This window comes from Crocodylus siamensis, chromosome 4 (assembly GCF_052110815.1).
Source record: "Crocodylus siamensis isolate JL-2025a chromosome 4, ASM5211081v1, whole genome shotgun sequence".
In the NCBI taxonomy this organism is placed as follows: domain Eukaryota; kingdom Metazoa; phylum Chordata; order Crocodylia; family Crocodylidae; genus Crocodylus; species Crocodylus siamensis.
This window is the reverse complement of record NC_143398.1, coordinates 187,777,065-187,793,257: the sequence shown is the minus strand read 5'-3', so window position 1 is coordinate 187,793,257 and position 16,193 is coordinate 187,777,065.

The window sequence follows — 16,193 nt, the reverse complement described above, 5'->3', positions numbered from 1 at the left end:
GTGAAATAAGTAATTAGCAGGCAGTTTTGATATATAATCTCTGCTCTGTCAAGAAAATGGTAAGAGATATAATTTTCTCTGTGCCCAAGGTTGCTCCATAACATGGATGCAGGTACAAATGAATCTATCAAACTTTTCCTGTTTAAATCCACTCTGCTGAATTCAGGCCCAGTAATCCATTTAATCTTTTTTTTCTGAGAGGAAGGGCTGGATAAAGCTGCCTTACAGCTTTATGTGCCTCACTTAAAACCTCTCTCTTTTTTTTTCTGTAAGGTTCCCATCACAATAACATAGCAGCACTCAAAATAGAATGGACATTTGCCTAGTTTTGTCCACAGTAGATGCTGCCTTTGGCCATTCCTAGCATCAGTGCTGCTTCTTTTTTCCTTAATGTCACTGTCTGTACTGAGCATAAAATGAGAATCAAATTTTCAAAAAAGTATTTTATGATTTAGCAATCTGTGGACCAAGATCAAATGTGAGAACAGGCAACACCAAAGCCATTAAGACAGTATGGGTGCATCCCAACAAGTGTGCATGTGCAGTTTGTGGCTCCTCAAATGGCACATGATGCATGTGCAGCCATTCGCTGTGCTGCAGATTTGCAACCCTGTGCCAGAATTTAACACCAGGAGATCCTGGTGTAAAATAAATAAATTAATTAATAAACTTCAAAAAGTAGCACAGTGCACATGGTAGCAGTGTGCACTACCAGAAATAGAGCCTGGCCAGTCAGAAATATACTCTGGCTGCTGGCAGGGCTCTGAGCAGTTGGATCGCTGGTGCTGCTGCTGCTGCCCCAGGAGGCCCCCAGGACCCCAAGTAAGGCTGCTGGGCTATCCTACCCAGGACAATTTGCCCCACACGCAGGGCTGTGTGCAGTGGCAAAAAGCAGTGGCACAAATCTGTGCCACTGCTATTTTTGCTGCAGCAAATGTATGCCCCTGCATGTGGGGATGTGCCCCATATGTGAAAGGATTTTTGAAAGTGCAGACTATTGGGTTATCTCTTCCCTGTGGTAAATCCTTCCATTCTTATCATATCTGAGTAGCATAATGCAGCCATAAACATATATTGCAAGCTGGCTAAGGCAAGTTTCCCTTGTCCACAAACCAACCCAGTCATACATGCTCACACGAGTATGCAAAAAAATTAAATTTTCTTCTTTCTGTTACTGTTTCCTCTAAGGAAGTTATTCTCAGTAGGTTTCTATGTTGCCTTGTTGCCACCCCAGCACACCCCATCTGGTGCATAAGTCACAAACACCATACCAAATGTGGAATTATAGTATTTTCACTTTCTTTGAGCCTATCAACAATAGAAACTAAGCTACCTTTCACCAGATAAGTAACCTCCTTTCCACAGCTTGTCAGCTTACTATGGTGCCTTACTAGCAAATAATTTTAACATGGAACAATGTTTGCAAATGGGACCTGAAGATTCTTTTCACAGTGAAAATCATTAGCAAGGATAATTAACTAAGACTGTAGTGATGAATAGCGCTGCACTACTGATCAGTGTAATAAAGAACAGAAGCCACTAATTACAGATAGCGAGCCTTGAAGCCAATGAGAAATTTAATTTAACGTTGCTGCACAGACTCCACACAGTCTAATGTAACTTTCCAATTACAATAATAAAATCTTGCTGAAGACAATGCTTTTGGGAATGTTCCAGGTACTAGGATATGTGCCCATCTGAATTAAAATGGTTTGTGATCCATCAATCACAGTACCTGGTGAAAGAAGCCTTTTAAAAAAATGAGCCTGACTAAGCATTTTGTTTTAGAACTTTCAAAAGCAAACCTAGGATTCAGTGTGACATGGATTTCTCTTGGCACACTCTAAAGGTTCAAATGACTGAAATTTTCACAGCAGCACCCACAATGTTGTCATCAAAGAGATAAGATATACATTTAGACAAAATGTCTAGCTTACAGTGTTAAACATATTTTTCATCTGACATGTGTCATACAGTATCATATTAAAATGACAGATACAGGGTTATATGAGGTGCTAGGAAGCAACATTGTTATCCTGGTTACACATGCACAGTGAACTGCATGTGACAGTAGCTATAAAATGGCCTTCAGTTTCTGGTAGCATCATGTTATATTTAATACGTTTTGAAAGAGTATGAAGAATGAATTAAATACTTGCTCTACTAACCAAAGGTATGACATGAATCCTTGCCAAACTAAGGCAAGTTGTATCTCTCTTCAGCCATACATTTCTTTCCTAACACCAAACACTGCATGTAAGTGAAAGAAAGTCCAAACCATTAAACAGTCTCTCTTCTTTGTTTTGTATCAACTTATTTATGCCCCTTATCTACATGGTCTTTGATCTAAAGCCTTATACAGGTGAGCAGTCTCATCAGGCCCACTCATTTTTGGAAAGATAAGCACACAATTAGGTGTTTGCAGGATCAGGGCCACAGGATATTATCAAAATCATATTAGCAGGAATACTTTAAGGTGGGGGGTTTCAACCTTTTAAAATAAGTGTACTCCCAGTAGCCAGATGTGGAGCAGGGGGGTTGGTGTGTGGGTGGATGCCGAGTGGGCCGGGGGGGGTGAAGGGTAATGCACAGCTGGATGAGGAGCGGGGGGGTGGCATGCAGCCAGACGGGGAGTGGCGGAAGGGGGCAGTGGTGCACAGCCAAATGTGGAGTGGCAGTGGCACAGGATGGTGGGTGGTGGCACTCTGTCTCCGCCTGCCCATGTATACCCCTAGGACCTTCCCAAGTACCCCTGGAGGTACATGTACCCTTGGTTGACAATCCCTGTTTTAAGGGCTGCATCAGGATGGTTTAGTTCATTTTTGCCATTTATATTTTTATTATTGTTCAAACCACTACTAACTTTAGTTGTACCTACCACACTATGTTTCTACACATTTTGGTTGTTCCAATGCACTCTAATCAGTCTCCAAGTTAACTTGCAATCACTATATACTTGAAAGAAGTTTGACCTGTGCTGTGACTTAACCTCTGCTCCTGTTTACCCTCCTACTCTTCTTCTTCTTCTTTGTCTCTATGCTTTCAGCTCTTCAGGTCACAGACTATTTTTTACTATATATTCTCATAGTTCTTGGCACAATAGGAAATAATTCTTGTTGTGGTACCTGTGTGCTCCTGTAGTTCAGATAATAATAGTTTTATAATCAGTTATGTTGCCCTGATGATCACCCTATTCCTTAATCCTGAATGCAGTCGTACTTTACACTCCTGTACATTAAGAATTCTATCAAAAGTTTGAAAATTGCCAAAAAATAAATTTTGCAACTCTCACTTGTATTATATCATTTTCACTGATTTCAGCTTGCAGTGACATTTCTGAAATGGCAAGTCCAGGAAGAAATCTACAATGAGAAATAAAAATAGAAGTCTCCATTAGAAACTGATAATTTAATTAAGCTCTCAAAACTCATTTGAATGTGAAAGAATTACTCAAATGAGTCAGGAAAAGGTACAGATTGATTTAATTGGTAGCATTGTCATTATATAGTATTAAAGTAATAATACAAATGAGAGTCAAGGCCTCAATAGAACAAGATAAGGGCAAAAGGTTGGAGTCTACAACTCCACGGAATTTACTGTAATCAAAAGGAAAGTTATAATGAAAAAGTAGGTTAATCCTCTACTGAAGTTAAGGTACTGTGTTGTGCTAAAAAGGAAGCTATGTTCCATTTTCTATTCTCACCTTTCTTCATTATGTTATTTATTACTTTTAGAGCAATATAGCTATGGGTGGCACTTTAAAGGTAGATGAATTGGCAGGTCCCTGCCCTAGGGACATTATACTGCAATACAGAAATAACATCACAAAGCCGACAATAAGAAAAGGGCACCTCTGGTTGTATATCAGCCTTAGGGATATTCTGAGAAGTGAACAAAACCTGTGAAAATTTTTCATAGAAAAATTCACTGAAAGTTTTAAGAATCTAAGCAATTTGGGCCAGGGCAACTACAACAAGGAAGATCCATGCTGATATTGACAGATGTAATTTGCCCTGGAACCACAGGGTAGTTATGTATACCTATGCAAAATACATTGATGTAATCTCTCCCAAGATACTGTGAATGCAACTGTTTGGAATGTTTTTTATTAAATTCTGCTGAAATTAGGTTGATTAAATAAAACCAAAATATTTCTCAGTGACATCTGACAAAGGTTTTTGAACACAAAGATCAAAAAGATTTTGAGAGTGGGTTTTTTATTATTATTATCATTATCTTGTTCTGTTTTGTTTTATTTGCAGGGAAGGGTGGGTCTAATTTGGTTTACTCCATGTTTGACAGGGGTGCTCCTGAGGGGGTCAGATTAGATGACCTTGTGAGATCCGATCCAGCCCTACTTTCTTATGATCCTGTTTTTGAGACAGAGAAAGGGATACCAGGAAAAATTTCACAAAATTGAAATGTGGGAAAATGTTTACCAAAATCTGATCATTATAAAGGGAAGGAGTATGTATATGTGTATTTGTGGCAGGGGGTCAGTGGAATAATGGCACTGTGATACTATATTGGAGTTTTTATTTCAGTTTTCTGCTTTGCCAGATTTAGTGTAATCTGGGCTCAAGAACTGCCACAACTCAGGAGGCAGAAAATTCCGGTGTATTAAACTGTGCCTAGACACACATCTACAGGCATGTCTACACAAGCTGTGTTAATGCACATTAGCCAATTTAATACAGGCACGCATTTACACATGCATACCCTTAATGCACATTAAGAATGGTGAAATTAGGCTAATCATGCCTAAATTTGATAACTGAAAATGCAAGTATCAAATTTAGGCACAGTTTGTTAAAGCATGTTAATGCATGTGTAGACATGACCTGGCACTAACTTTAGTGCTTGGTCTGACCAGCCACTAGGGACACATGGCAGTGCTGCAGGGACTTATCATTAAAGTTAGTACACTTGGCACTAAAATTAGTACCAAGTCTCTGCACGTATAGACTCCTACCAAAAATCATTTAGTGTGCATTAGCTTAATGTACATTGAATTTAATCATATTTATATGTACATGTAGACATGTCCTACATGTGTGCCCAGGTCAGAAGCAAACAGCCTGACAGGAGCAGCTTACTCCAGAGCTACTCTTACCCTGGTCTACCTCTCTGAAGCAGCCAGGGGGAGCTCCAGGTTTTCCCAGGTGCCAGGCCCAGGCTGGCAGGGGGCACTGGTGGCTGTCCTGGGCTGGCAGGGGATCCAATGGATCAGCCTCAGCCCCGGGCTTGGGGTGTGGGGGAGGAACTGTCCACTGCTCCAGGGACAGCTCCAAGTGGTGGGAAGCTCAGGGTTGGGTGGGCAGGGCAGGACAGTGATAGCCCAGTGTCCAGGCTGGCAGTGGGGAGCTGTGCCCCCTGCTTCACATCTCTGGGGGGCTTGCTCTTGCACTGCCCCAGGTGCCTTCGAGCACTGCAGCGGGGGAGTGGGTTGCAGGAGGCCAGTGCAAAGGGAGAGTGAAGATTGCTTGGCTATCCTCATTTGATCACTGGGAGCCAGGCAGCTGCATGTGCCAGGGGGCTGCCTCCACCTATGCCCAGCTCTTTCATTCCACTCTGCACCTCTGCACTATTAATACTATCCAACTTTGGACAATATAGAATCTATGCAGAAATTCTAAATTAAAGTTCCTCTTAGCTCTGTGTTACCAGTTCATGATCAGCATTTCTACCCCAACATAAAAAGACCAGAGAAGCAGAGATGACAGAGAAAAGATCAAGCCACTTGCCAAATATTCATAATACAACCTGAGAATTGATTTTCATGGGAAATCAATTTGAAGTTTATAAATAGGGGAGAAGAATGAGATGGGCTGGAGAAATTTTGCTTTGTTAGATTTCATCTTTAATCATTGCATTTATGATGCTGTCTTCAAATTATGCCTGGTTAGTAGATGCCTTCACAAATTACAATGTTAGGGCCCTTCCAAAAAAAAAAAAAGATTTTGCAGATACAATCCATTCCATTCTGTCTCTCACAATGGGTATTGACATTCAAAAAGCCCGAGGCAAAACTGATCAAAGTTATGTGGTTTTCTGTAAGTGGCATTTTTTAGATCAGCATCAACAGAACACATATTCACCCTTTGTTGAAGGTGGGAAGTAAATCTTAGACTGGGTTCTGCCATTTTTAAACCACTCTATGTGTGCCAAACTTCTGTTCTGTTATGGATATAGACTGGTTTCTGATCACTTATACTGGTAAGTGTAAAGGCTATACCTTGCCTATATGTATATCCACATACATGCACAGGATCTGAGTTTGCAAAAGCAAGAAAGGTGGGCACCTAGAAATAGACACACCCAAAATCATAAGTAGTATTTGGAATTTCTGTATAATTGTATTAGCATTTATCATTTAGTATTTATAGATAGGTATTTGTAACATTTAGTCCATATATTTTTGCCTGCATATTTACACAAATTGCACAATATGTTTTATAGATGTTTTATAGGTGAAATTAAATTAACTGAATTATTTACAACGAAACAAATCAGTAGTGACTATAAGACAGTACCAAGAATTGCTCTTTAATTTGGTCACCAGCTGGACTTGGTATTGGCTTTATTTAAAAGGGTTAATTGTTATTTATTTTTTTCTCAAGTCAATAAAATGAAAGAACACTTGATTTCTCTCTCAAACAATGCTGCCCTTGCTGTCACTCACGATTTCCCTTCTGCCAATGCTGATACAGCTACAAAATCACTGTTACTTTGTCAGTTTAAAGATTTTCTGTTTGTGCACATAAACAAAAGACAGCCAGAAGCACATTTTTTCAACTTGGAGGCTGATCGTGATTTTAATTCATAGCTCATTATGACAGATAGGGTTTTTTGGTTGTTTTATAGCTCAGACTAAGGATATCACAGTAAGAGCACAATACTATAAATGTGAAATATAATGCCAGATGTCAGCCAGTGGGTGCAACAGACTACTACACCTGATGCATTTGTGAATGTATTACTTCTTGCGTGAGTATGACATGGTGCATTATTTTGCACATGATCGAAGTAACAAGAAGCAAAGGCAAAAAGGAGTGTTCACCCAAGAAGAACTGATTGAATCTCTTCAAGCAAAATGAAGCCAATAATGTCAGTCAAGCAGTGTTGTTCAATGGTGACATTCCAGTCCTGCAAATCCAAGCATGATTGTGAAGGGTCACATAGGTAGAAATTATTGGCAACCACTTAGCCATGCAGACAAAGCCAGGGTTCGTACAACCAGCTTTTTCATCTTCACATACATATTTTCCATTTCTTCTCCCCTGACCCTTCACCCTATATTTGTTTCTTTACCCCAGTTTTACTCCTCCTTCACTTACTTTTCCACTATATTTCTTGCATTTTGCGCTTTGACTGCTCTCCCCTCCCCATTTTCTTCTGGCCAGGATGACTGATTAGATTCACATCACCCAAGCTTCCACACATGCTGTTTCAGAAGTTTCAGATGGACGTGGTAAATACTATTATATATTACGGCCAACCTGAGTGAGCCCCTTGCTGTCTGCTGTCTCTGCTGTGGCTGAATAAATGAATGCTGGCTAAAGTGAGCCTCTTACTCCAGCCCAAGCTTAGAACTATTAATTATTATTTATAATAGTAAGCACAAAAGTCAGCAGTATTATAGCCATTCCAAATATACAAGTGTGTAGGGGACAGAGTCACCATTGCAAAACTGCATGCAAGAGCACCCAGGAAAAAAGCCCCTCAAGTTTGAAATCCTTAATAAAGAAGGTGATTTCTGTTAATTTTAGCTAAGTGATGCGGAAAGGATGATTTAATGTGAATTTATAAATGTGTGGTTATGTTTCTAAAGGTGCCCAGAGTACAGGCTCAGGTGTATACTTAAAGAAATCATAAGAAAAAACAAATATAAAAATGCAAGAAAACCATATTTAAAAATAAACTATAAATTATTTATTTATGTGGAAAACTCAAAGGGTTTGGACTTTAGTTTAGATAAAGATCAAAAATGGAAATGGGTAAAAATTGGAAATACTTATATCCAGAGAGACCCAATTAAACTCTGCAGTCTCATCTTCCCTGGCAACTCCCCTGGCCCAAAACGGTCCCCCCATTATCAGTGATAGCCACATTGTAATGTGTTTTGGGGACAGAGACAGTAAAGACGAATGATCTATCACTCCCATCTAGCTTCCTAGGTGAGAGGAAAATTTAACCTCCCATTTGGTATGTGGGATGGTAATCCAGGAGAGGGAATCTTGGGTGCCTATACATGTGCTCAAATGTGTTCTAATTAGAATCTATCAGAGTAGACTTGATTAACAGAGTCTGCTCCACATTCTAATTAGAATGCCCCAGCATTGCTGCAACACCATGCGTATAAGCCCTTGCAGGTTAAAAATGGACACTGGGGTATTTTAACTAAAGCTCATTGACACTGTAGTATTGTAATTAGAGTGGCTGTCCAGGAACCGCTTTAATTAAAACACCCCTACCTCTCCTTCCCACCATAATGCACCCACATACAGGCTTCTTCCTCATGGTGTAGCAATGTAGTCAACTATCTTTAGTCTCATAATTCTACATTTACCCAGGAAATGAATTTGGGCCTGTTGCTATATCACTTTTGAATGAAGAGAAGGAATTGATTTAGGCTGTAAAATATTTCAGTGGATGAAAATTATTAGCCTTTTTTCCTATAGTGATCATGTTATGACAATTCAATTTTTAAACAACTGTCAATAAAAAATGCATAAAGTAGAGAATTTTTCTTCCCAGCATTTTATTTTACCTACCTGAACATATCCTTCATGCTAGTGGGACTGCTATTTGTTATACCCCTATACTCTTTATAATGTTAGGAAACTTTCGGGCTTGTTTCAAAGAGATGTAAAATATTACAATTTTTTTTTAATTTAATCAAACTCAGTAAATGTATGGTAGCTTAAAAGGGCAAATGTTATTTTTGTGTGACCTGTTAAATTCCAGCTGGAGACCTCCAAAATATAGCAGAACCTGTACAGAGATAGTATTTGCCTTGGATTCTATTTTGAGACTTTTTAGCCACATCACCTTGTAGCAACAGCTGTTGTAAGAGATGGAATCAGTGTGAATTTCTCCTCTATTACCTGGCAAGCTTAAATGTTGTAATATATTTTTAGTTCATTTTAGGTTCAGGTGTAGCTAGGAGCAATCTTCGTCAAGTTCATCAAAAGGAATGAGATACCATGATTGCAAAGCTGAAATTGAGAAACTTGATGCAAACTGCTCTCAGTTGGAAGCCTCGACTGGGGTTTTATTGAAAAAGCATGAGGCATTAGAAGATCAGTTGCTAAATTAGCCAGAATAAACAGAGATATAAAATGACTGCCAACCCATTCATCTGACAAGATGAGTGGGTTGGCAATATGCCTGAGAAAAGGCCTGAGTAAACAAGGACACACTCAGTACTGATATTGTTACAATGATTTGCTAATCCATGATCTCATTTGGCAGCAAGAACTAGATATAGCTACTCTTTCCTTAGCAATACTTTGGGAAAACTGATAAATTCACTAATAAAATGGTAAACCATGGTAAATAAGTTAAACTGAAGTGTATAGGAAGAAATTGTTTCATTTGAATTCCAAAGTGGTTGGATTGGCAACTTTCACTGAGTACTGAATCACAATGATTGCTTCCATGAGCATGCATGTCTAGCTTCCCCCCTATCCACAATTTGTTCATTTGGGGCACAGACAGAAGTGACAATTTTTGCCCAATCTGGCCACAAAAAGCAGTTTATAACCATGAGCAAACACAAGTGCACAGCTGTGGACAGCTTAAAAAATGGCCAACCAGGTGAAAATCTGTACATGAGGGGGTCAAATGAAGATGTTTCAAAGAGGACATCTTCTTCAATTTTGGTCTGTGCTGCCTCCCAGCCTCAAGCTGTTGGCAGAATCGGAGGAGGGAAAGGGAGTGAAGGGAGTTTGGTCTGGGAGTTTTTCAAACCACTCTGGAGGATGGGGTGGGTGAATTGTACCCGCCTCCCACCCCCTGGGAGCTCCAATACATCCATGCCACTCTCCAGAGCCAGCTGGGGAACCCCTAGATTGAGTTCTCTCTGCTCCCTTTCCCCCTTCCCACTCTGAAACAGGGACAGGCTGGGAGAGAGGAGGGGATGCTGCACGGGGAAACCAGCTGCAGGCTCCAGCCAGCAGCTAGAGATTCCCCTCTGCCACAAAGCCAACAGTGAATTTCTGTTTGTTCCAGGGGATTGTTGTAACTCAGAACACTTCCTGCAAAGTGTTCTCAGTGAGGAGCTGCACTTCTGTCTGCACTCTTGATGTTGTCTAAAATCTATGCTGGGAGCTTTGAGGAAGACTCACAGATTTATTTCTCAGAGTAGGCTTGAACCCTCAAACCATAACCTTAGAAACCAGACACTTACCTGTTAGGTAGTAATACTGAGTAGAGATTGATTGGTTCAATGGTTGGTAAATTGGATCTTCCTTATGCTTATTTAGGGTCTCATGTATAAAAAAATTAATAAAAGATGTTACACAATTATTATCATTGCAAATGTATTAAGCAGTTCAGTTCAGTGGTTAAGGTACAATCATATAATTTAAGAGACATTGGTTTAAGTCCCTGCTTTATTATAAACTATATACTTTTTTGTGAGACTTTATGTAAATTTCTCAGTGGCTCAATTCCAGTCTGTAAAATGGGAATAACAGCACTTTCCTGCCTAACAGGGGTGTTGTGTAGATAAATAGATTCAGCTTTAGCATTTGTATTTACTGCAATGCTCAGCTACTATAGTTATGGGACTTATGTATAAATAGTTTTAAAAAACTAAATGGATAATAAACAATTTTTACAGCAGGAGAGACATACCACTAATGTTTGAACAAAAACTTGCAGTTTGCAATTTAAAAATTAAATGTGCAGTTCCTTCTTTGTCATACGTTTTCTTTCCCTTTGAGGATTTTCCATTTCCAGAAATCTATTTTACCTAAAAATGGAACAAGGAACAGGCTAAGAAACATAATGTCCATGGTCACAGTCTATAGTCACTTGTATTAAACAACTGCAGTTGGTTATCTAACCTTCTATCATGAGTTGACATTTCTTGTTCTGAGCCTTCCTCCTAACACACTTGTGGAAGTCTCACAAAATGCAGCAGGATGTATTAAGTCTCATGTGCCCTGATTAGCTTGCTGAGGCCCTCCACATTGCAATCTGCTTTGTGCAGAATTGAGATTAAATATCAACATGATTGCAAGAGAAGGAATATGCTTTTCTTTCTGTTACAAGCCCTGACATCAATCTTTTTTGTCCTGCAAACATTTACAGATATGAATAGAGCAAATCCCTGTATCTTGTTACTCACATACCTTTTATCACCTTCTCTGAAAACTGTCTTTCACTAGCACACCAAAAACTGTGTTTGAAAAGGAGAGAAACCACAGTAACATTACTGATACAGTAAATTCAGTGTCACCATGTTTTCACTAAAGTTAAAATTTAATTTATAGTCTGTTTGGCACCAGGGCAAAGCAGCAGAGAACAGAACTAGGAATGTAAGCATTTTCTATATTTTTTTTTTGTCTAAAGGTTTTTGTTACATCTGTTTCAGTACAGATTCATTGCAATCATTGGGGAGATCCTAATCTTCAGGATGAAGATCTAACCCTGCTATATGTGTATGGGTTTAAATACATTACATTTTTAAGGAACGTATCCATAGCACCATTTAAAACCATTAGTTTTTCCTAACAAGAAGTAACAGATATTTATCAGCTTGTCTAAAATTAGTACTGATTTTTTTCAAATTGGTTAAAAAAAAAACCAAACTCAAGTAGCATGAAAGTTCTAATACTTCCCCCTAGATGATAAGATTGAATAGTTCACAGGTAGAGGAGGCCAGATTCACTGGATCATTTTTATCTTTGTAGGAGGGCTATTCCTTTTCAAAATGTTTCAATTATTCATTTAGCTATTACAATTTAGGAATTAACCAGATCTTTAGAAACCCCACCTAAGGAAACTGTGGAAATAGTCTTAGTAGAAAACTTCTACTGGTAGGCAGAGATCTAATTTACTACTTTACTATATTCTGTCCGTAAGCAGAGCTTCAGAGTGAAATTGCACATTACGCTTACATTGGCTACAAAGGACCAACTCACAGGATTATCATGAAATTCTAGTTTTTGGACAGATGCAAAAGTCAGACCATAAATCTTGGTGCTGATACCCTCAAACACACACACATGCACACACTCACAGTAACTAGCTATGAACACTAAGCAGTGATGTCAAGATATACCTATCCCCAAGCGCTGCAGTCCACCATCAATGGCCAGTTGAGGCTTCTTTCAGAATGGGGTTGCTGGCTGGTCCTTCTGGCTGGACGGAAAGGGTGCTGGTCAGGTCAAAGAGGGCACCATTGGGGGTCATTCTTCACTGCCTTTTATCCCTCTCTGGCAGACTTTGGTGACTCCTCAATTCTTGGGTTTACCCAATCTAAGGGAGTCACAGAGCACTTAAGTACTGTGCTCCTTTTAGAGAGGGGAAATTGCTAGGAAAGAGCCCTATCAGTGAGTGAGGAGCCCCAGCTGCCAGCTGCCAGTTGTCAGGGCACACCTGCCAGTGGTCAGCTGATTGGAAGGGGCAGGGCCTGGTTCACATTTAAACCCCAGGGCTTGGGCCAGGCTGGCACTTCCCCACTAGCAGCCAAAGGAGAAGGAGCTCTGCTGGAGCAAACAGAGGGGAGAAGTCTGACTGCACAAGTAGCTCCTGATTGCTGTTATGGGATGGAAGATTCCCTGATAAGGATTGAATGATGTTTAGCCAGACAGCTTAGATTTTATGTTATAGCCCAGAGGCCGGTGTTTTGTGTTTGCTGTTTAGAACTGGAGGTTTTGGTGAGGCTATCAGGGGTTGGAGGAGGCCTCATAGGGGAGCCCTGGCCACGTGGAGACCCCAGCCCCAGAGAGGGGGGCAGCAAGAAGCCCCAGAGAGGGGGGGGCAGTATTGATGGATGCCCAGTGAGGCGCCTAATGAAGCAGGGCCACAGAGAGCTCAGGGAGGACAAGGGGACCAGAGTAGAGTAAGGCCCATCTGTGAGGCTTTGGCTGTGGTGTAGGGGAGGAAAGGAGCTGAAGATAGTGCCCCCTTGCATCAGGGCAGTAAAATAGGCAGCCTCCCACTTAATTAACATCTTCTAACTAAGCAATTAACAACAAGGCATGGCAAAAGAGAAGACCCATATGTTGGCCCATAACAGGTGGGCAAGGTCACCAGTGGACAGACCCTGGAGGGGCACACCTGTCACAAGGGCTCATTGACCTCAAGGGATGTCCCTCTTGGTAGCTGCTGGATGGCAGCTCTTATCCCCAGGGGTCACGTCTGCAGGTACGTGCAGTCTCAGGAGTCCATTGATGAATTTTGATTGATTTACTGCAGTGATGAATAGAGCTCTGGAAGTGGTTGATCAAGGGATATTTCAGCCCCAAGGGTCTGTTTCCAGCATTGATTAGTTCAAACCAGGGCTTCCGTGCCTTTAACAGTGAAGTTTTAGGGAATTCCTGGCTCTGTATTGATTCTTTCCTCTTCTTAGTCTGTAGTTTTGTAGGTGTTAATTGCCGCTCATTAACTTGCTCATCCAGACTAGCTACTGTGTTACACAATCAACCATGATTCATTCAGGGACCCGCTCCATACAGAGATTCCTGCCTTGCTAACATTGTTACATGGTACAACTTACTTTTAAACTTAAAGTACATTTGTAAAAGCATTTACAAGCTCTATTTTCACTACACATACACCTTATATAAAAATAAATAGTAATATAATACAAGAGAGAGGAAGGAAGAAAAGGTAGAAAAGAGAAAGCATCCCCAAAAGGGGGCAAGTACTGCAAAAGGGGATTTTGCCATATGGAGGAGCTTCACATTTGGGGGGGGGGCAGGCAAGAAGGTTTCTTGCTACACTTAGACCATAATTGGACCCATATTGTTCAACATCTTCATTAAAGATGTGGACATTGGAGTCAGAAGTGGACTGGTCAAGTTTGCCAATGACATCAAACTTTGGGGCAAAGTATCCACACCAGAAGACAGGTGATCCAGGCTGACCTGGACAGGCTCAGCAAATGGCTGGATGAGAACCTGATGGTGTTTAACACAGAAAAATGCAAGGTTCTCCACCTTGAGAGGAAAAACCTGCAGCATCCTTATAGGCTTGGCAATGCTACGCTGGCTAACACCATTGAAGAAAGAGACTTGGGGGTCATCATTGACCACAAGATGAACATGAGCCTGCAATGCAATGCTGCAGCTAGTAAAGCGACCAAAATGCTGGCTTGCATCCAGAGATGCTTCTCAAGCAAATCCTGGGATGTCATTCTCCCCTTGTACTCGGCCTTGGTGAGGCCACAGCTGGAGTACTGCATCCAGTTTTGGGCCTGTGGCAGGGCACTAAGGTGCCTGCTACTTGTAGAGCTGGAATAACCACTCAGGTTCCAGTTGCTAGGGCAACCGAAGGGAGCCAATGACCCACACCTGCTAGCAGTCAGCTGACCAGAAGGGGCAGGGCCTGGCTCCCACTTAAACCCCAGGACTGAGTCCAGGCAGGCAGTTCTCTGCTGGCAGCCAAAGGGGGAAGGAGCTCTGCTGGAGCAAGTAAAAGGAAGATGCCTGAACTATATGACCAGCTCCAGAGATGGGTAAAGAATGGAGCAACCCTAGGGGCGTGAATGAGATTTTAGCCGGATGGTTTGAAGTTATGTTATAGCCCAGGGGCTGGTGTTTTGGTTTCTGTTAAACTGGAGGTTCGGGTGAGGCTATTAGGAGTTGGAGGAGGCCTCATAGGGGACCCTTGGCATTGTGGGAACCTCAGCCCCAGAGAAGGGGCGGCGAGAAGCCCTGAGAGAGGGCGCAAACCCCCAGTGCCAGCAAGGCACAATTTTAAAGGCTGGAGAGCTCTGGTGCACCTGTGTTGCAGTATTATTTTGGTCTTGATTTTTTTGTGGCCTTGGAGGCAGCAGGCTTGGGGTCATGCCCTGGTTTTGGACTTGTGGCCCTCCAGCTGTGGGGTTGGCGCCCAGGCCCTCTGGACCAGGCTCCAGACTGGAGCAGGAAAAAGGATCCCCAGGCCTCAAGACAATGGAAGAGGCTAGAGCCTTAAAGCCAAACCCTGTTTAGTGGGTTTAGATGGGGAGGCCTAGCTAGAGGAAAATCAAGGGTCAGTCCCACATAGGGGAAAGGCCCCAACATATCCAACACAATAGGCAGCCTCCTACTCTCAAGAACATCATCCTAATTTCCATCAAGACATGGCAGGAGAGTATTGGGCGGGACATAAGAACCCCAAAGAAGGATCTAAGGGTACCCACGCAAGGTGTGGAGTACTAGGAAGATGGCTCTGGGAAGGGTGACCTGTTACAGAGCCCCACAATTCAAAAAGGATGTGGAGAAGCTTGAGAGAGTCCAGAGAAGAGCCACGTGCATGATCAGAGGTCAGGAAAACAGACCTTATGACGACAGGTTGAGAGCCATGGGGCTTTTTAGCCCGGAAAAGCACAGGCTCAGGGGTGACCTGATGGCCACCTATAAGTTTATCAGGGGTGAACACCAGTTTTTGGGGAACGTTTGTTCACCAGAGCACCACAAGGGATGATGAGGTCGAATGGTTATAAACTACTGTGAGACTGTTTCAGGCTGGACATAAGAATTTCTTTACTGTCTGAGCACCCAAGGTGTGGAACAGCCTGCCATCAGAAGTGGTTCAAGCACCTACATTGAACACCTTCAAGAGTAAATTGGATGCTCATCTTGCTGGGATCCTATGAACCCAGGTGACTTCCTGCCCTTCGGGTAGGGGGCTGGACTTAATTATCTTCTAAGGTCCCTTCCAGCCCTAATGGCTATGAAATCTATGAAATACTAAGGACACTTAATATGTGAGCATCTGCATGTTACAGCTCATTACTTATGCTAAGTACCCTCTGAGCATCTCAAAGTTATGCTATTTCAGGAGACAGTTAACTCTGAACTGTGCTACCTAGCTTGTGTTAGGGTAACTTCAATCTGTTCCATAGAGATGGAACAAGAAATTTGCAGTCTTCCAGTATCCCAGGATGCATGACTCCCAGTCCCACATCTCCTCCACTCACAGCAGGGATATTGTCCACAAGTCCTAGCTCCTAGCCACACCCTTGCTTGCCA